General features: G+C 38.6%; 1 long non-coding RNA gene across 1 annotated transcript; it reads left to right on the top strand.

The window, feature by feature from the left end:
* Nucleotides 1-4246: 4246 nt before the first annotated feature.
* Nucleotides 4247-19875, top strand: LOC123568067 (uncharacterized). Its single transcript, XR_006691296.2, has 3 exons — nucleotides 4247-4413; nucleotides 15190-15294; nucleotides 19551-19875. It is a non-coding gene; the product is annotated as an uncharacterized lncRNA (long non-coding RNA).
* The last annotated feature ends 1623 nt before the right edge of the window (nucleotides 19876-21498 follow it).

The raw sequence follows: 21498 nt of genomic DNA, 5'->3' as shown, positions 1-21498 counted from the left end.
GCCCATCATGTACATGTCTGTGTATGTGTGTGTGTTTGAGAACTTTCTTACTCTCTGGCACTACAGGATGCTCCACACTCATATTGTATATTTGCTGCTCCAATTCTAGACTCAGCCATTTCTTCGAGAAGGCCTGTTTCCTTTTATAAGAAAATGGTATTAGAAATCAATATGTAAGCTCTAGGTGTGCTTGTTGCTACTAGAGTGTTACCGTTTCTAGGCCATCTCAGCTGACAGAGCAAGGGAATATATGTGTGTATACTAGCCCAAGTAAATACACAGATCTATAAATACCTCTATTAACCATGTGTGTTTATCTGAAGCAAAACATGAACTCATGCTCATGTTTCCAAATCAAATCATTCTTACCACATGGATTATTCTAGCCTCCTCCACTTGCTTACCTGTAACCTCTCACTCCAACAGAGACATCTGGCTGTCACCAACTACCATTCATTTGTTTAATTGTTTGATTTCAGTTTACATGTATAGAAATGTTTGTTTTGTTTTGTTTTGTTTTTTGAGATGGAGTCTCACTGTCACCCAGGTGCTGGAGTTCTGTGGCATGATCTTGGTTCACTGCAACTTCTGCCTCCCAGGTTCAAGCGATTCTCGTGCCTCAGCCTCCCAAGTGGCTGGGATTACATGTTAGAATTGTTTATCTGTACACCTGTGGGAAACACCTTTATCAACTAAACTCTTACATACAGCTCTTTTTTGCCTTGATTCTTACAAAGTCCACCCATTTTCAAAGTTAGGTCAGCTCCATTTTCTCCTACCTCCTTTAGTGAAGCCAATTCAAACCTTTGTACTACAGTTATTCATTTATCATAATCTGCATTCCATTCTACTACTACTACTAATAAAATCTTAATCAGATGACTTGTCAGTTGTCCACTACTCTGAATGCCAGCTCCACTGGGCTGAACAGCTAGTCCATTAGGCATGTCTAGAGTTAACAGGTAACCTTTTGAATGTCCGCTGAGGATTCCGTAGACTAGAGATGTACAAGATGGGGTTATAGAAGCAGACTGTCCATCAAAGATTTTCTTCTTGGAAAACAGTGTGGGATTAAGCCTCTTGCTCAGCTTGTTAGGGACTCCCTTCTCCCTCCATTGCTAAAAGCAAATCAAATCAATGAAAGCTTCCTCAGTTAAGAGCTGGAGTAAGGATTGGGTAAGAGGAAAGCAGTGAGCATTCCTGGCATTTACCCACTCTACAAAGGGCTGTGTTGCTGGGGCTCTACATTCAGACACTAATGAGTCTTTGCTGTTGAATAGTTTTGGCTCCCTCTACCCTTTCCTTTGTGCCTGCCCATAAAGACAGTTGGAAAGCTTGCCACCACCACCACCACCACCACTCCAGAAATGGCATTTCTTCTGTCAGAAAGAATGAACAGCGTTGGTTACTGTAACCATCGACCTTGATCTCCCATTCCACTATCCCTGGAAAAAAACACAAATATGACTATTACTATTAGGCACAAAAAAATTGACCATAAAAAGCCTTCTGTTAGTTATTTTGGTTGTATTTATTTAGCTCAATAAGATGCAACATTTTAGTTGTTTTTGTTTCTTTCTTTGCTCTTACTCCTTCTCCTCCTCTTTCTCCTTTATCTCCTACCGAGATAATCCAGATAATCAGGAAGTTGGTTCTTTTTATGGAATGAATTTATATAATTATTTCACTCTTACTGGGAAATTTTCAAAACCTTTAGCTAATTAATACTAAACCTGTGGAATAATTAAGAGGACAGATTCTGTGTATTTTCCATAGTGGTAGTGCTTTAAATGTGAAATTAACATGTCTTTTTTCTCTCCTTCCACTTTGCTCTGCTGCTGCCTTGTAACATTCCTTCAGGAATGTAAAGTTCCTGTCATTTTCAAGGAATCACATAGCCTTCAGATACTGCCTTTGGAGTCTCCACTTTGCTCACACAATTATAAAAATCTCCAGTGAACATTGCGTATTTTCTGTATTTTCATTACTGCCTTCAACAAAGGGGGCTAACATGAGGAAATGCGGACTTTCTCTTGCAATTTATGTGTGCGTGTGTGTGCGACAGGGAAAGAAATTAGAGGTTAGACATCCCTGCCTTGAATACTTATTCTAATGAAGTTACAACAGTGTGTGTTTGGCAGACATGTATAGTATTCATGCTGAATAAGAGGCTATACAAATTACAGTTTTGCATAAATGAATAATTTCATATATGTTGATAATTCATGCACTGTCAAGTGATCCAAAGAACACTGATGCTTTCCAAGTTTTTTTTGTTCCTCCTTTTGCTCAAAGGGACATGATTAGATACTTTCTTTAATATGAGAGGAGAATGAAACAAACCCTCCACCTCACACACATCCCACAACTTGACAGACTGTAGCGTTGACCTTCAACATGTGCCTGCTTTTTGTGCCTGGGCAGACCAGAACACCGTTATTTCTTCTCCCTATGGAAAGACTGGTAAATGTTACCCAGATGAAAGAAGAGAAGATTCTATTAAATGTGGTCTATAGCTAATTCCACGAGGCAGCATTGTGATACTTTAGCCAAGGAAGCATTGTTCATGGTTTCCTACAGTCATCTTTTCTCCAGGGTCCCTCAAATTGGACCTCTTTGGAAGGTGTGTGTGCAGAAAGTGATGGGCATGATGGCCATTGGATCCAAAAGAGAAACAAATCTTTTACATAGTATTAATGTCTTACTTTTAAAAATGCAGTGACTATTTGGTAACGTAAATTTATACATATAAGGACAATTACATGGTTTTGTCAGAGGTTCCAGCTTGAGTTCAGGCTTATTTAGGGACAGGTCTGGGCACGTCTGATTAACTGCTTATGTTGGCCAAATAGAATTTATTAGCTGAGGGGCTAGAGAATCTTCTCAGATAGTAACAGTATAGTCTATTCAGGAGAAGGAGGAGTTATGCACTAAGATGCTGAGTAAGCTGCAAAGTCATATTTGTGATACTGAGTATGGTATAGTAGCTCCTATGCAATCCGCACCTAGCCTAAGCCATGATTACCTATGTGGATTCTAAGAATAAACTCAGAGACACACGAAAACAAAACAACAGGATTGAAGGAGCTGTTTCACCAAATATTCTAAGATACTAGAATGCAAACAGGGCTGATTTGAGAAGTATTTAGTAAAATATGACACAGAATGGGGAAAAGCCATTAAATATTACAAAAGTTATTCAGTTTCAGCAGGGTTTTATGAGAGCACTGAGAAATGGAGTGTTGGCTGCTCTTTGGCAAGTATTCACATTTTCAAGCGCTTGAAAGGCTCTCCCTGAGGACACCTAAGGATATCTGGAAGGGACTTTGCTGAGGCCTGGAGGTCCCATGTTAGCAAAGATAGTAATAACTGAATTATTACCATGAATTTAATTTTATTAATTCCTATGGTATGGTGAACACTGAGAAAAGGCAGTAAAATTTGTTTTTCATTTGAGCTACTCCTCATTATATTCTCTACTTTCAATGCCACCTTCAATGTTGCACACAGGCTGAAAGAAATCAACTTCTGTGCACATGTTTAAACAGATTATTTCTCGGCTAACATAAGCTGGGAGTACGACAATGGGAATTTTAACAAATGAATTAGGCCAGGCGCGGTGGCTCACGCCTTTAATCTCAGCACTTTGGGAGGCAGAGGTGGGTGGATACGAAGTCAGGAGATCGAGACCATCCTGGCAAACACAGTGAAACCCTGTCTCTACTAAAAATACAAAAAATTAGCCAGGCGTGGTGGCGGGCGCCTGTAGTCCCAGCTACTCGGGAGGTTGAGGCAGGAGAACGGCATGAACCTGGGAGGCAGAGCTTGCAGTGAGCCGAGATCCCGCCGCTGCACTCCAGCCTGGGTGACAGAGTGAGATTCCGTCTCAAAAAAAAAAAAAAAAAAAAAAAGAATTAAAGACTGGAAGCACAAAAAATTAGAGGAGATAAGTCATCTATTTAAAAATGTGCATTTTTCCTTAAGTGGATCTATTTGGTCTACCCTGTTATATTTCAAAATTTTGTTATCTTTTTTAATATAAACTATATCCAAACAAGCAAAACAAGAGAGTTTCTGAAGGAGAATTTGAGCATCATTTTCCTATTCTCTGACTCTATAAGAATTAATCAGCTAATGAATCAGCTAGTTATTAATTATTGTGTCCCTTTAAAGCACCCAGTTCTGCCCTTCTATGTCTCAACATAAGATAACGCTGATATCTCCCTCAGTTTTATTTTTGTCTTTCAGCTCTATGGTAACTTGTGTGAGACATCTGTGCACAATCCATCCAGCTGTGATTAAATTCCTGATTTCAGTATTTGTGTGTGTGTGTGTGTGTGTGTGTGTGTCTTTCAATTCAAAAATTAAAGGCAAATTCCTGTGGAAAGAGATACTTGGATAATGTCTGCAAATGTAAGTAGTTCCCAAAGGGAAAAATTTACAATCATAATTTTAATTAGGGTCCCAAATGTTCAGTGATTCTAAGAGCACACTAGTAAATATTATTTTTACAATCTGATTAAATACTTGACTCACATGAATAGGCCTCATTGTTTCTCATATTTCAAAGGGAGAGGGGCCTGAAGGGTCTTCTTATAAATGAAATGAATTATACTTGTCCTACTTGCTGTGTTGAGCTACCTTGCAACAGTGAGGAGAAGGATCAGTAGAACAGCAAAGCTTTTATCATATTCCTGAAAATTAGGGCAACCCACCAGCTATCTGCATCTAGGATAGAAATTGGTTTAACAGTGTAATAGAAGTCACTGAGATAGATTCCCTCCCCTGTCCCCCAATACCACATCTGAATGGACTCATAGTGATGAACAGGGAGGAGAGAGACATGCCTTCTCCCATCTGAACCCAAAGAAAGGTCTGGGAAGGGTCTCGGTTTTGCTGTGGACTAGGTTGTATTTGTTTGTCTTTTTTCATAAAGAGCATTTCATTTTACCAAGTTTGCTGCTTGTGACCTTGTTTACTGCGAGTCCAATAACTGGATTTAAATATGTTCCAAGGTTTATCTTGTTGCATTTCTTGTTCACAAAGCCAAAGCACATCCTAGGAGCAAAACAGCATTGTGGCCAAGTCTTCCCAACTAAAATATATAGAGGTCTATTATAGCGACTCAGTAAATAGCTTGGACCAAACACCCAGACTTTCGGTGCTAATTGTAAGTGCTTTAGACATATTTTTCCTCGCAAACAATTAACAGTTATTCTGGTATATATTTCCCTGGATTAAACCTGTGAATGGGCGTAACTGTTTCCTCTCAACTGGCGGCTCTCTTGCCACTTAAAAATCTAACAAGTTTTTCCAATGCCACTTTCAGTATTACAATTACCAGCTGGATCTTTAGCTGAAGCTTCAGCTGTATGTTTAGTTTAAATAGGGATAGCTATCAAACCTGACCCTTGGTGTAAGCATGTTCCTTTCTTAGGAAAAGTCCCAAGGCCTTTGGCCCCGTGCATGCTTGTGGAATTGCTATCTGTAATGTGGAATGGGATGAGATATTGAATGGCATGCTGTCCATCATTCTGTTATGGAATACCACTGTGAGTAATGTTCTGGCGTCTCTTACATCCAACAGCTTTGCATTTGGAGCCCAGTAATATTTATTCAAGTGTTGGACTGGCTGAACCATTGATACTTAGAGTCCAGTTCCATTGGGATTAAATAAACAGTGAAATATTTCAGCAATAGGAAAGGGAAAATAAAGAATGGGAAGTATTTTTCAAAATAAAAAGAAAGAAAAAGAAAAAATGTTATTAATGAAAGGCTTGCTTTTCAGACGACACTTTTTTTTCAAACCTATTTGCAAACTACCATGTCTGTTAATAGTCCTCAGATGGTATCTTCTATTAGGTTCATATTTGATGAACCTGTTGGTTTTGACAATGAGTTGCTGTAAGTAACTTCAGTACAATTATAAGTAACTTTTCAGTAGGATTGTATCCGATTTGTATTTTAACTTCCAAGTACTTTGGGTCTGAGAAAGAATATATGATTTGAGATTTTTTTCATAAAGAGCTATGGAAATAGATAAGGGAAATGTTGGTTCTGATCATTATAGATTCTGGTGGTGAGTGGAAAAGATAGGTCTGGCTCTGAGCCAGCATCTAAGTGGCATCCTGCTTCTGCACAGGCCCTGGCTATGTGAGTCTGAGCAGGGCTTACAGTTCCCTGTGCTTCAATTCGCGTATGTGCAAAATGGCAGTAACAACTGGACCTACTACAAAGTGTGTTTGTGAAGTTCAAAATAATTGATACAGGCCGGGCGTGGTAGCTCAGGCCTGTAATCCCAGCACTTTCGGAGGCCGAGGCGGGCGGATTACAAGGTCAGGAGATTGAGATCATCCTGGCTAACATGGTGAAACCCCGTCTCTACTAAAAATACAAAAAATTAGCCAGGCGTGGTGTCATGCGCCGCTAATCCTAGCTACTTGGGAGGCTGAGGCAGGAGAATCGCTTGAACCTGGGAGGCACAGGTTGCTGTGAGCCAAGATCCCGCCACTGCACTCTAGCCTGGGTGACAGAGTGAGACTCCGTCTCAAAAAAAATAAAAAATAATTGATACGTTAAAATATTTAATATAGCATCTGGCATACACTAAATAATAAATAAATATCAGCTATTGTCATTGTCATTGGAAGGTATGAAATGTGAAGACTCTGTCACCTTGAAAGTAACCTGTGCTGAGCTGGCTGTGCTTCCAGTACTCCACAGACTAAGAAACAGAAGAAGGTGATGGGGAAAAAAAGTTGGTAGCAGAAATAGAAAGTAGTAGAAAGTAGAATGGAGACCACATCTTAGGCACCAAAGTAAAATAACTCATTTAGGCCAATACCCTAATAAGTAAGCTCAATGTATTTCTTCATTTTAAATTAAGAATTCATTGAACTTTAAGTGAAGGTATAGGCATCCGTGCTTTAAATACTTGCACTGGGATGTAGACATATAGGAGGAAGGCAGCTTAGGAGTGTCCCGGTGTATTAATTTCGTATTTCATTTCCCATGTAGGGGCATAGAATAGATCACCAGAAAGATCTTATAAAAGGAATAAAATATTTTTGTGCAAAATAACTCAGTGATGAAGCCATTGACTATATCTTCCTGTACCAAACTGACACTGGGCATGAGATTTTAAAAGAATTAGAGAAACAATGATAATCTAAAGACTGGATAACATACAGACAATAAGTTGAGTTGTAAGCATAACAGAGACTATCCTCTTTTCTCTATTTCTTTCCCTTGACTACTCCTTTGGAGTTTTCTCCACTAACTCCCTCACCCTCTATTCCCTTATATGCAGCTTTTCCAAGGAGTTCCTGACCCTTTTATGTCTATATAATCTATTTAATCCACACACACAGCTTCATTAGCAATCACTTCTCTCCAAAAATCCAGATATGAATTAACAATTGCCTGATGAATCCAGACCTTTATAGCAGCAATGGTACTCATCTTCGTTAAGTCTAACATCCAAATCCACTAGCTTTCCCTACGAATTAGAGCCTTTGTCTGAATTCCCTATTTCTGGAAACGACAAACAAGGTGGTTGCCTTAGGAACTCAATGTAACCCTTGAAACTTTATTTTTCTTCCCTTTCCTCAACCAATCCATTGCCAAAATCTAAAAAATTTTCCTCCACTATATCTTGTCCCTCACCTCTCTTTTCCATTCAAATGTCATCATTCTAATATATGCCTTTATGGATTCATTTGCATAGCTTTCCCTCCTGGACAAACTGCAAATGAAAGTGCTGATAAGACATATGATTCAACTTCGAAAGCTTCTTAATCTATTTTATCGTTGCCCATCTTATCATTATCAAATTCATATTCTTTTGGTAGTTGCAAGAACTGCCATATTCATAGCAGATACAATCCTATTCCTCCTTTGTTCAAAACCCTTAAACTGTTCAATGTTTATTTTAGATTTCCCCAAGGTTTTACCATATCACACACAGGATATTACATGTTCATTCCGGTGATACAGTCCTGTGTGCATTACAGGAATGACAGTATAACGCCTTCCCTTTCTTTCCCATTCAGGGAAACATAGCAAAACACAAATCAGGGATGGGACTGCCAGTGGACCCTTTCCCAGGGGAACAACAATTTAACTTGTGAAAGTTATTAAAAAAAAAAAAAAAAACATTAAAAGTGTCTACAAATTGTCCCAAGGACAAACAGGAAATAAAGAAACATTTATTCAAGAAAATCTAGTGAACCCGAGGATAGCAAGAGTCCATGATATTTCAGTCAGAATCCACTCCATTAACCTCTACTATCCGCCATCTCTGTGTTAGGGAAACTTTAAACCAGAAGCCCTACTCCCACATAGGTGTGGTCAAGGAGACAGGGGAACTCCCTTTCCCAAGCTTCTAGTCTGGAGCTATAGTTTCACTGTGGGAAGGGCTGACTGCTGACATATCTCTTCCCCACTCTCTCCAACCCTCCCTTGCAGAAGCTCTCTTCCCGGCAGGCAGGAACAGTCAAGGGGACGAGGCTTCTCTAGTTTCACCCAGCCCTGACTTGTAGGATGGCCAGCAGGCTTTCAGGCATGACAGACTGAGAATACTAAGCTCCTGATTGCCACAGCCCAGTTCTCTTGTAGGGCAGAGGTTCCATGCCTGGAGGGGCTGCCACCCCTTCCCATGCCCACTCACAGAGCAAGAGTGTCGTTATTAGAAAGTGGTCCCCATTCCTAGCTCTAGCAAATTGATGTAGGATTTCTGTTCAGGGAGAAAAGCAAAACATAAAGGCAAAGAGTTTCACAGCTCTACCTCTAGAGACTGACTTCATTTGGGAAAAAGAGAGATGAATTCCATTGTATGTTCGTTGTCTAAAATAATGGAGATTATTGTGAAAAAATTAAAAGACAAGTAGATCTGAAGAAGGCAAAATGGCAGAGCAGCCAAAAGTTTAACGCGGTAACCAGAGACAATTAACCAGAGACAATGAACTTCCCTGTGATTATAGACAAATCCACAGGTTAGAAGGGCTGCATGTAAGCACTGTGTTGCACCCATATGGGGGCAATCGGAGCAGGACATGGAGCCGACTTGAAAGCATTTGCAAGTCTACCCAAGTCACAGACAGACTCGTCAACACAGGGAAGAAGCTTCACACAACTTCTGGCAAAAAGTGACTGAACAATAAGCTACTCTGACCCAGGGTAACTCCTAGAAAGGTAGGCTTAAAAATGCTATCGCAGACCCTAATAATGCCATCTATGAAAAAACCACAGCTAACGTTATACTTAACTGTGAAAAAACTGAATGCTTTCTCTATAAGATTAGGAATAAGTCAGGGATATACATTTTTGGTGCTTCTATTTAGAGGCAATTAGGTAATACATATATACATAAATGGCACCCAGATTGGAAAGGAAGAAGCAAAACTATGCTATTTACAGACGACATAAAACACTAAGAAATCCACAAAAAACTATTAGAGTTAATAAATGAGTTTTGCAGAGTTGCACTATACAAGACCAATATATAAAAATCATTGTATTTCTATATTTTTGCAGTAGTATTCTGAAAATAAAATTAAGAAAACAGTTCTATTTAAAGTAGCATCAAAATTAAGATATGTGTACATTTGATAAAAGAAGCACAAGACTTGAAACCAAAAAATCATAAAACATTATTGAAAAAGGTGAAGTCTAAATAAATGGAAAGGCACCCTGTGTTCATGGATCAGAAGACTTAACATTGTTAAGACGGCAATACTTTCCAAATTAATCTACAGCATCAATGCAATTCCTATTGATAGCCCAATCGGCTTCTTTTGTTGAAAAAGACAAACCGATCTTAAAATTAATGTAGATATAAAAGGAACCCAGAATAGACAAAATAATCTCAAAAAAGAGTAAAGTTGGAGGACTCACATTTCAAAATTTTTAAACTTACTCCATGGCTTATAGTAATCAACACAATATGGTACAGGCATAAGGATAGACATATACATCAATAGAAAATAATTGAGATTCTAGAAATTAAACACATTTATGGTCAGTTGATTTCCAGAGGTGTGCCAAAACAATTAAATGCATAGGGGAAGTATGTAGAGAACACTCTTTGCAACAAATATCCCTGGGACAACTGGATATCTACAAAGAAAAGAATAAATTTGAACACTTAACTCATTCATATGCAAACATTAACTCTAAATGGACAATGGTCTGAAACATGGAGGCTAAAACCATAAATCCACATAGAAGAAAACATAGGCATAATGCTTCATGACCTTGGGTTAGGTTAGTTAATGATTTCTTAGACACATCATCAAAAGAACAAGCAAAAAAAATGTGAGACTACCAAAAGTTAAAATCTTTTGTGTTGCAAATTTGACCATCAAGAGAAAAACTACCAATAGAATGTGAGAAAATATTTGCAAATTATCTATTTGATCAGGCACTTGTATCCAGAACATATAAAGAACTGTTAAACTCAATAGTAAAAAGATGACTATCCAATTTTTAAACAGGCAAATATTTTGAATAGCTGTTTCTCCAGAGAAGATATTCAAATGGCTAATAAACATATGAAATGATGCTCAGTAACCTTAGTCATTAGAAAAATAAAAATCAAAACAATGAGTTACTAATTCACATTTCCCATGTTAGGTATAACCAAGAGGACAAATAACAGCAGTCCCTTGGTATTCACGGGGGATTGGTTCCCGGGCCCTCCAACAGACACAAAATCCAAGGATGATCAAGTCCCATATATAAACTGGCATAGTATTTGCATCTAACCTATACACATCATCCTGTATACTTTAAATCATCTCTAGATTACCTATAATTGCTAATACAATGCCTATAAATCATTTCATTCACATTGATTCAACGTAGTACTAGTTGTTTAGCAAATTCAAGTTTTGGTTTTTTTGAACTTTGTGGAATAATTTTCCCAAATTTCTTCCTTTTTCCTCTTCCCCTTCCCCTTCTTTCTCCTTCCTTCCCTCCCTCCCTCCCTCCCTCCCTCCCTCCCTCCCTCCCTTCCTTCCTTCCTTCCTTCCTTCCTTCCTTCCTTCCTTCCTTCCTTCCTTCCTTCCTTCCTTCCTTCCTTCCTTCCTTCCTTCCTTCCTTCCTTCCTTCCTTCCTTCCTTCCTTCCTTCCACAGAGTCTTGCTCTGTCGCCCAGGCTAGCCCTCCACCTCCAGGTTCAAGCAATTCTCATGCCTCAGCCTCCTGAGTAGCTGAGACTACAGGCATGTGCCACCACACCTGAGTAATTGTTTTTTTGTATTTTTAGTAGAGATGGGGTTTCCCCACGTTGGCCATTCTGGTCTGGAACTCCTGACCTTAGGTGAGCTGCCTGCCTCAGTTTCCCAAAGTGCTGGGATTACAGTTGTGAGCCACCATCCCTGGCCTCCAAATATTTTCAATCCGTGGTCAGTTGAACTAACAAACATAAACCTCATGGATACAGAGGCTGATGGTAATCATGAGTGATGATGAGAATGCAGAGAAATCAGAACCCCTGTACATTGGGGGTGATTGTAAAATGCTGTAGACCTTTTGAAAAATAGTTTGGCAGTTCCTCAAACTTTAAACATAGAGATACCATATGACCCAGAAATCCCACTTCTAAGGTATATACCCAAGAGAAATAAAAAATACGAAAACTTGGCCAGGTGCAGTGACTCACGCCTGTAATTGCAAGACTTTGGGAGGCCGAGGCAGGTGGATCACAAAGTCAAGAGATTCAGAACATCTTGGCCAACATGGTGAAACCCGGTCTCTAGTAAAAATGCAAAACTTAGCTGGGTGTGGTGGCACGTGCCTGTAGTCCCAGCTACTCAGGAGGCTGAAGCAGTAGAATTGCTTAAACCTGGGAGGCAGAGGTTGCAGTGAGCCGAGATCGCGCCATTGCACTCCAGCCTGGTGACAGAGACTCCGTCTCAAAAAAAAAACAAAAACAAGAACAAAAACTTATTCATAGCAACATTATTCACAATAAACAAAAGGGTAAACAACCCATATGTCTTATTAACTGATAAAGGAATAAATGAAATGTTGTGTATTCATATAATGAAATATTGGAAATAAAAAGAAAGGAAGCATTGGTAAATACTACAACATGAAAATGTTATGCTGAGGAAAAATAACAGCTAGTCACAAAAATACTATATGGATATAGTATGATGTCATTTATATGAAATACACAGAAAAAACAAGTTTATATAGATAGAAAACAGATTAGTGGTAGCTTATGGTTGAGGAGGTAAGGTAAGTGAAATGGGAACTGACTACTAATGAGTATTTTTTAGGAGTGACAAAATGTTCTAAAATTAGATTGTGATGATAGTTTCATAACCCTATGAATATACTCAAAAACATTAAATTGTGCCTTTTCATTGGGAGAATTCTAAATTTTACAGTTTAGATCTCACTAAAGCTTTTAAAATGCTAATTAGACCAAATAGATTAAATGTATAACTTTTTAATCTGCTCCAATCTTTTAAAAATATAAATTAAAACTTTCTCAAACACTTGAAATTTAGAATTTCTAATAATTTGTTAATTTATTCTCTTGAATTTTCTAGAACAGTGCTGTGCAATAAAAATATAATTTGAGTCAGTATGGAATTTTAAATTTTTAGTAAATAATTTTTAAAAGTGAAAAGAAACAGGTTAATTTTAGCAATCTATATTATTTAACCTTATCTATCTGAAATATTACTTCTATACTTAATGTAAACATTTTAATGAGATATTTTGCATTCTTTTCAAATATATCTTTAAAAATATTTCACCTGTGTTTTGCACTTATGACACATCTCAACTCCAACTAGCCATATGTCAAATGCTCAATAGCTACATGAAGTCAGTGACTACAATTAGACACTGCAAGTTCTAGATGGATTTTAATAAAATATAACAGTAATAGTTGTTGTATGTTCATCTTCTAGTCTTCAAACGACTCTTCTTTTTCTTGTCTTATTGCATGGACTAGGGCCTCCAGTAAAATGTTGGATGATAGTGGGGAGAACAGGTTTCCCCAGCATTGTTGCTTACTTTAATGAGTACAGTTCTTATGTTTCATGTTAAGCTTAAACTGACAAAATTACTTGTGATCTGTTTAACGGCGAATTTTGACATAGTACTGAGTATTATTGTCTATCTAATTATTGTCTAAACTCCATTTCCTTAGGGTGAGTTATTTCCTGTGATGTCTACTGTAAGCAGCCACTTACTCAAGTACTCCAGATAGCTCCAAAAATACCTAAGATGGTTTAGCCCTGGTTCAGGCTGAGAGTCCTTCTCCACAAACACATGAAAACCTTCACTATTTGCTAAATCAATAACCTAGTACTTTAAGCAATTCTTTTTTTTAAAAACTAAAATTTAATGAAAAAAACACAGGGATATTTGAACTGATGTGCTTTATGACCTTGGGAAAAATAAAACAACACACACACAAATTAAATTATCATATTTAGAAAAATTAAATTAATTCTGAGAATAATTAAATTAATCCCAAAGTCTTATTTATTTTTAGGCAGTTAAACAATTAAAAGAATATGTTTACTTTCCTGAAATTGTCTCAGTGGGAAGGGAAAGTCTATTAAATGACAACTCTCTATGTAGATTCATAGCTGTTAAACATAATTAGTTTTAATATTTACTGCACACTGTTTCTATTTGTTATATGGAATGAGAAAAATATGTTAAGCAAAAATGTTTTACATGTACATATATGCATATGTGTATATATATATTGCTGTATATGTTGGTATATAAATTGCAATATATGTATGCATATATATATAGGTCTCTACATATAAAACAGCTTTAACATATTTTTTATCTTTCCATATAATGTATAGAAATAATGGACAGTAAATATTAAAACTAATTATTTTTAACAGCTGTGAATCTTCATAGATAGTTGCCATTTGTCCGCCATTCCTAATGTTATAAGAAAATACAGTTATTAGGAAATAAAGTTATTGTTTATTATGGTTACTAGGTTGTAAGTTTATGCTGTGGTTTGAATATTGTTTGTTTTTCTCCACCAAAATTCATGTTGAAATTTGATCTCTGATGTGTCGGTGTTTAAAGGTGGGACTAGTGGGTGGTGTTTGGGTTATGGAAATAGGTTCCTCATAAATGGCTTAGTGCTGTTCTTGTAGTAGCATCTTCTTGTAGGTGCTGTTCTTGGTGCTGTTCTTCTCACTTTCCTAAGACTGGATTTGTTCTCTAGGAATGGATTAGTTCCCTCAAAAATGGGTTGTTGCAAAGCTAGGATGCTCCTCAGGTTTTCCTCCTCTTTGCATGTCCCCTCCTTTTTTTTTTTTTTTTTTTTGACCTTCTCTGCCATGTTGTAATGCAGCACGAATGCCCTCACCAGAAGACAGATCCTTGACCTTGATCTTCTCAGTATATAGAACTACGGGCTAAACAAACCCCCTTTCTTCCTAAATTACCCAGTCTTAGATATTCTTTTATAGCAATAAAAATGGATTAAGACAGTATATAAGATGAAAAATATACAAACTTTATATTCACAAATTGGTAGGGCTTTAATTTAATTAAATTTTGTTTTTTGACTGAGTCTCACTCTGTCACCCAGGCTGGAGTGCAGTGGTGCGATCTCTGCTCACTGTAACCTCTGCCTCCCGAGTTCAAGCTATTCTTCTGCCTCAGGCTCTCGGGTAGCTGGGATTACAAGCGCGCGCCACCACACCTGGTTAATTTTTGTATTTTCAGTAGAGATGAGGTTTCACCATGTTTGCCAGGCTGGTCTTAAACTCCTGACCACAGATGATCCTCCCGCCTCAGCCTCCCAAAGTGCTGGGATTAAAGGCATGAGCCACTGCACCCAGCCAGGGCTTTAATTTTACATCTCTTTACCTTATAACTCAAACCCATATTAAATGGCTTCTGTACATATTAAGGGCTCTGAAGGCTCTATGATCAAAAATAAGAGAAAAGCAAAATTTATTTCATATATTCAGAAGAAATATAATAGACAAGGACAATATTTCACATTTTCCTTTGTAAGGAACTGCATCCAAGTTTTCATCCAAATTGTCTTTTCTAATCCATTTAGTATTTTTATTTCCTACCTGCTTTGGGGTACAGGTTTAATACATATAAAAATTATTATATTGTCTTCTGCTTCCAAGAAGATAAAATTAACATAATTCTCCTATTTCTTCACTAAATACAGCTAAGAACTCTGGACAGTTTATATGAAACAAGCATAAGACGACTCCAAAAGGTAGAGACAAGGCAGAATTGCTAGGGAACTTGAGACCAAAGGAATGACACATTAGTAAGTTCTCCAGGCATGCTTTCTGATTCACATGTCCTTAAATTGAAGCTGAAGAAGTCAGTAATGCAGAAACGTTTTTCAATAAATTGACAAACTTCTAGCAAGATTGATGATATAGTTAGGACATTTGTGCCCTTCAAACCTTATGTTGAAATTTGATCCCCAGGATTGGAGGTGGGACCTAGTGGGAGATGTGTGAGTCATGAGGGCAGACTCCTCCTGAATGGGTTGGTGTCATGATTATGGTAATGGGTTCTCACTCTATTAGCTCACATGAGACCTGATTGTTACAAAGAGCATGGCCATTCCTCCTCTCTTCTTCTTGCTCCCTTTCTCAAGATGTGACATGCCTGTTCCTCTTTTGCCATAATTGAAAACTCCCTGAGGCTCTCACTAGAAGCAGATGCTGGTGCTTTACTTCTTGAACAGCCTGCAAAACCTTTCTTTACAACTTACTTAGCCTTAGGTATCCCTTTATAGCAATGCAAAACAAACTAAGACAACTGACAGAGAATAAAAGACAGAAGATAAAAATTACCAATACCAGAAATAAAACAGGGTATATCCTTATAGTCTCTCTAGACATTAAAAGGATAATAGGGGAAAACAACGAACATCTCTACACACATATGTTTGACAACTTCAACAAAATGGACTAAACCTTCAAAAAACACACAAAGTATCAGCAACTCACCCAATAGGATATATATACTATATATATGTGTGTGTGTGTGTGTGTGTGTGTGTATATATATATATTTTTTTTTTTTCTTTTTTTTTGAGACAGAGTCTCGCTCTGTTACCCAGGCTGGAGGGCAGTGGCATGATCTCAGCTCACTGCAACCTCCGCCTCGCGGGTTGAAGCAGTTCTCCTGTCTCAGCCTCCTGAGTAGCTGGGACTACAGACGCATGCAACCACAGGGAGGGCCTTGTAAGGTGGCAATAAGCAGAAATCCTCACAATAAATAGTTTTCAATGGTAGATATTGTCATGCACTTTGTGTGAGAAAAGAAGTGGCCTTAGGTAAAGAAAATATATGGCTACATGATCCAGGTCCTGGAAGGAAGAAGGTTAGAAGCTCAGAGACCAGGAGGTCTCTGAGATGGATTTATAGGTGTGAGCATGGAGTATAAGTACCTTGGTATCACATGTTAACACTTATCAAAGAGCACATGTTAAATAACGGGCCCTGAACCAGTAAGTAGATGAAATGGCCCAGTGACCTGATGTCAACTAACCTCTCCTGTCCTGGCACAATAAACTTGTGAATGTAGTAGCGAGGGCAGCAGGAATGGAAACTACATATAAGGTCAAAAGTAAGAGTTCTCACTGGCCACGTCCCATCCAGCCTTTGCCTCTGCCTATTATCTAACCTGTCAACAATAAGGACCAATGCTGAACTCCCATTATGGCACTATCCATCAAGTTCAATCAGCTACTTATGGCAAGTTCATTACATTGAACTCCTTCCACTCTGACAGAGGGTGGCAGTTTATCTTTACTGAGATTAACACTTATCTGCCTTTCCTGCCCACAGGATCTTTTCCAGCACCTCTACTCAGGGACTTAGAGATTGCTCCACTGACACTGGTTTCTTCATAATGTTATCTCAAAACAAAGGACCCACTCCACAGTAAAAGAGATACAGAAATTGACATAAGACTGTGGAATTCACTGGTCCTATCACACTGGTCCTGCATCACCCAGAAGCTGCCAGCTTGATATGGCATGAAAACACCTTTTGAAGATGCATCTGGAGTGCCAACCAGAATATGCATCTTGAATGTTTGATGTCCTTCAGGACAGCACATACACTCTAAATCAATGACCATTTTATGGTACTGTGCCCCTAATAGGTAGAAAATATGGGCTTGGGAACCGAGGAGTAAAAGTATAAGCAGCCCTGTTTATCATCATTCCTATGGTACCCATGTGAGGGACTGGTGTGTCCTGTACCTAAAACTTTAATCTCTTGTGGGTCTGGAGTTCCTTGTTCCCAGAGGGGAAATGCTTCCACCATGGTATACTTATACTACAAAGAGAAATCCACTAATTGGTGAATGTTTCAAAATTTTTAAATGACTGTTCAAGGCTGTGAATTTTATCCATTCATTGTTCTCCAGATTCCAAAATACGTAAAAGCTCCTAACCAAAGTGAACATTAGTGAAAAAAATTCTGAAAATTCTTTAGTATCCAAGTTCTAAGAAAAGATTCTAGCATCTCATAGATTATCAGTATTGGATGAATGAATGAATGAATGAATGAATAAATGAATGAATGAATCATTTGCAATAAACGTTTAAAGTGGGTGAAAAACACAAGTATAGAGTGTTTGACAGTCTTTTGGAATGTTGAACTTCTATTGGAACTAAAAATACAGATTGCTACTCTATGGTCATAAAAAATACATTTACTTTAGTGAAAAAAGGCAGAAATCGCAAATGAAATGTTGGCTTAAAAATGCACAATTCACTAGACTAGCTCAGGTGCTCTGTTGTCATTCTTATTAGCAGTAATATTAGTGTTACTACTAATTAGTATTAGCAATATAATTAACATTGATATTTTAGTGTTAATGCTGGATTTTTATGGTATTCAACTTAATAAAAAAATCTGTAAGTAGAAAAAATACACAATTCATTAAATGTCCTCATTCAATAAAGTAGTTGTTACAGATATCATTATTATAAATTGACATTTTGGAATACTATAGGATGCAAAAACAAAGACAAAAAGTAGAAACTGGCCAGGCGCGGTGGCTCACGCCTGTAATCCCAGCATGTTGGGAGGCCAAGGCAAGCGGATCACGAGGTCAGGAGATCGAGACCATCCTGGCTAACATGGTGAAACCCCGTCTCTACTAAAAAAAGTACAAAAAATTAGCCGGGCGTGGTGGCAGGCGCCTGTAGTCCCAGCTACTCGGGAGGCTGAGGCAGGAGAATGGCATGAACCTGGGAGGCGGAGCTTACAGTGAGCAGAGATGGCGCCACTGCACCTCCAGCCTGGGCGGTAGAGTGAGACTCTGCCTCAAAGAAAAAAAAAAGTAGAAACTGGACTGGGCATGGTGGCTCACGCCTGTAATCCCAGCGCTTTGGGAGGCCAAGGTGGGCGGATCACGAGGTCAGGAGTTCGAGACCAGCCTGACCATCATGGTGAAACCACATCTCTACTCAAAATACAAAAATTAGTTAGGCATGGTAGCACACACCTGTAATCTCAGCTACTGGGGAGGCTGAGTCAGGAGAATCGCTTGAACCCGGCAGAGGCGGAGGTTGCAGTGAACTGAGATCATGCCAATGCATTCCAGCCTGGGTGACAGAGCAAGGTTCCGTCTCAAAAAAAAAAGAAACCTTCATACTGTGTATGACTACCAATCAGGCTTTAGTCAATACAATGCTCATGCCATTGAAATCGTAAGGTATGTCTTTCTTTTTTCATATCATTGCAGACAAGGCTTACCATTTGTTTTCTTCTAAAAGATATAAAGTTAAACTAAGTATTTGCTGTCACTGTCAGGACCTTTAACTACAATTTTATATTTTTCAAATGGTTTTTTGGGGGATGGGGGACGGGGACAGAGTCTCGCTCTGTCACCAAGGCTGGAGTGCAGTAACGCAATCATGGCTCACCACAGTCGTAATATCCTGAGCTCAAGTGATCCTCCCACCTTGGCCTCCCAAGTAGCTAGGATTTCAGTCATGCACTACCCTGCCTGACTGATTTTTGTATTTTTTGTAAAGATGAGGTTTCTCCAGGTTGCTCAGGCTAGTCTCAATTCCTGGGCTCAAGTGATTCTTGGCCTCTCAAAGTGCTGGGATTCCAGGTGTGAGCCACCACACCTGGTCTTATGCTCATGTTTATTACCTCTTAATTCTCACAGCTTTGTAAGAGTTAGTTCCCTAAAACAAATCCTCCATTTTATAAAGGAGATAATTGAGACGGAGACAGCATCAGTGACTCTCTAAAGTCATCCAGGTGTGTCTGACTTCCAAATGGCTCTGTCCTCCTGTGCTGGCTACCATTTACGCTGCTGAGGAAATTGATTTCACTGTGGTTTTGTTACTGTCTCCTCATGGCTCAGCCTGGCTTTTGTTGGAGTCATGCTTTGGTTTGGGTTTGTCTTTTGCTCTGTGGTTTTGGCACAGTCCCTAAATATGCCCTGTTTATTCTATCCATATGGCAGTTTTCATTTGATGCCACACAGTTTGCAGTCTTAGAGGATGGCTCACGTTTGAATTTCATGTTACTCTTCCAGGTCAGTCTGATATCCACCACCCAGTTCTCCAGGTGGGAGAATAATCAAAGAGCCTTGGGGGAAAGAGGGATTCTCAGGGTTGGCCTTGTGGCCTTCCTACATGATGAAGATGTGAAGGCTGGATTTGATAGTGAAGAGTCTTCTTTGTGTTCTCTCATTATTTATGCCACATCTGCCTCTCAGTATTTGTGTCAATGAGTCACTGTAATTACAGCCGTTGGATAATTTCCCCCGTTTTACAACACAAACCCGACTGTGTGAGTGCTCCATCAGAAAAAAGCATTTATTTCCTTGCAGCACCGTCAGGCAGCAAGGTCTAGCTTTCTTGAGACGTGGTTATTAGCCAAGTCAGATGAAATGGCTTCTGTTCTTACTCAAGCTAACTGAAAGTGAGACTTGAGGAGCTTAGCTGATTACGGAGACACAAAGGATCAGAATTCTTTTTTTCCTATATAAAATCCCGAATTTTGACTGAGGATCCTGCTTAAAAAATGATTTATGGAAAAATAAACTATGCTGACCCTGAAATGGAGGGGTGGGGGTGAACTGGGGAGAATCACACTTCACTGTTTCTGTTCACTAGTACCCCTGCCCCAAAACAAACAAGTAGCTCGTACCATCTAGGAAGATGTTATATGGCAAAAATATCTGGTTTAATTAAATACAAAAATAATTCTTGAAAGTTGTATGTATGATAGAACCTAGGTGTTTTCAGTTCCTCCATCCTGTTGCTTGTTCATAGCCTAGTTCCCATGATGAATTAAAAAATACTGAGTCTGGAGCAGAAACTCTACTGTGCCATAAGACAGAACTAATCTTGTAATTCTACCACATTGCAGGAGGAGAAAAAAGACCTTGTATATTATGACACTCTTTTTTGATTAATACTATGGGTGTTCATGACTGAAGTGCCATTCATCATTCTATTTGTGAGTCACTAGGTGAATCGTGAGACACTGTAAACCAGCCCTTATTTAACTGTGTTTTATGTTTTCTCCAGGAAAATACAAATTTCCATTTCTACCCCTAGCACTGTACTACACCAAAGACTGCAAAAAGCAAATGAGGCCACAAAGAAATGGAAAAAGAAAAATAATGTTAAGATATTTTTGAAGATATCCAGAGAGAATGTTTTCCTGTTGCTAACATGGAGGCAATGCTTATCTTACACATCTAAGTTGAAGAGGCTCACTGTCCATGTGATTTGAGGTCACATAAGAACTGACCATAAATGTCGAACCTTTGCTTTCACTTTCTTAGTCCCACAAGGTTTTGCCTCTAGAATGTCATGGTTAAAATTCAACCTAGGAGGATTCACAGACTAATGCTTCCACTTCCATTAGTATGGATAATTTCTGTAATTTTCCAACTTTTTTTTTTTTTCAAAACAGATCACTTTCTCAAAAGAAAGTATAAGGCAGAGCCCTAACATGGGTTGAGTATCCCTAATACAAAAATGTGCAATTTAAAATGCTCCACAATCTGAAACCTTTTGAGCACTGACATCATGCTAGAAAAAAATTGCATATTGGAGCATTTTAGATTTGAGGTTTTGGATTAGGGTTGCTTAACCAGTAAGTATAATGCAAATATTCCAAAATAAAAAAAAAATTGAAACACTACCGATCCCAACATTTTGGATAAGGTATACTCAATCTGTATTGCAAAATAAAGAGGGACGGAGATGTTCTCTGTTTGAAAAGACGAGATTGGAGAGTTCCCAGTTACCCTGAAAAATTACTTCCCAGATGTGACTGTGAGACCCATCCGAGAGACATTACTGCTCTATGAAACATACTTTTAACAGCACTGAAATACCGTTTGGCTTGGGAAAAGACAACTGAACGCTGTGAGAATCCAAACTAAGTGACCATCTTGTGGCGGGGCTAAAAGGCAGGTAGACAGCAAGGAAGGATGAGCAGTGGAAGGTGATGCCAGTGCAGACAGT

This window comes from Macaca fascicularis, chromosome 12, assembly GCF_037993035.2.
Source record: "Macaca fascicularis isolate 582-1 chromosome 12, T2T-MFA8v1.1".
Taxonomy (NCBI): domain Eukaryota; kingdom Metazoa; phylum Chordata; class Mammalia; order Primates; family Cercopithecidae; genus Macaca; species Macaca fascicularis.
Note: the sequence above shows the minus strand (reverse complement) of the source record. Positions and strands in the feature narration are given on the sequence as shown.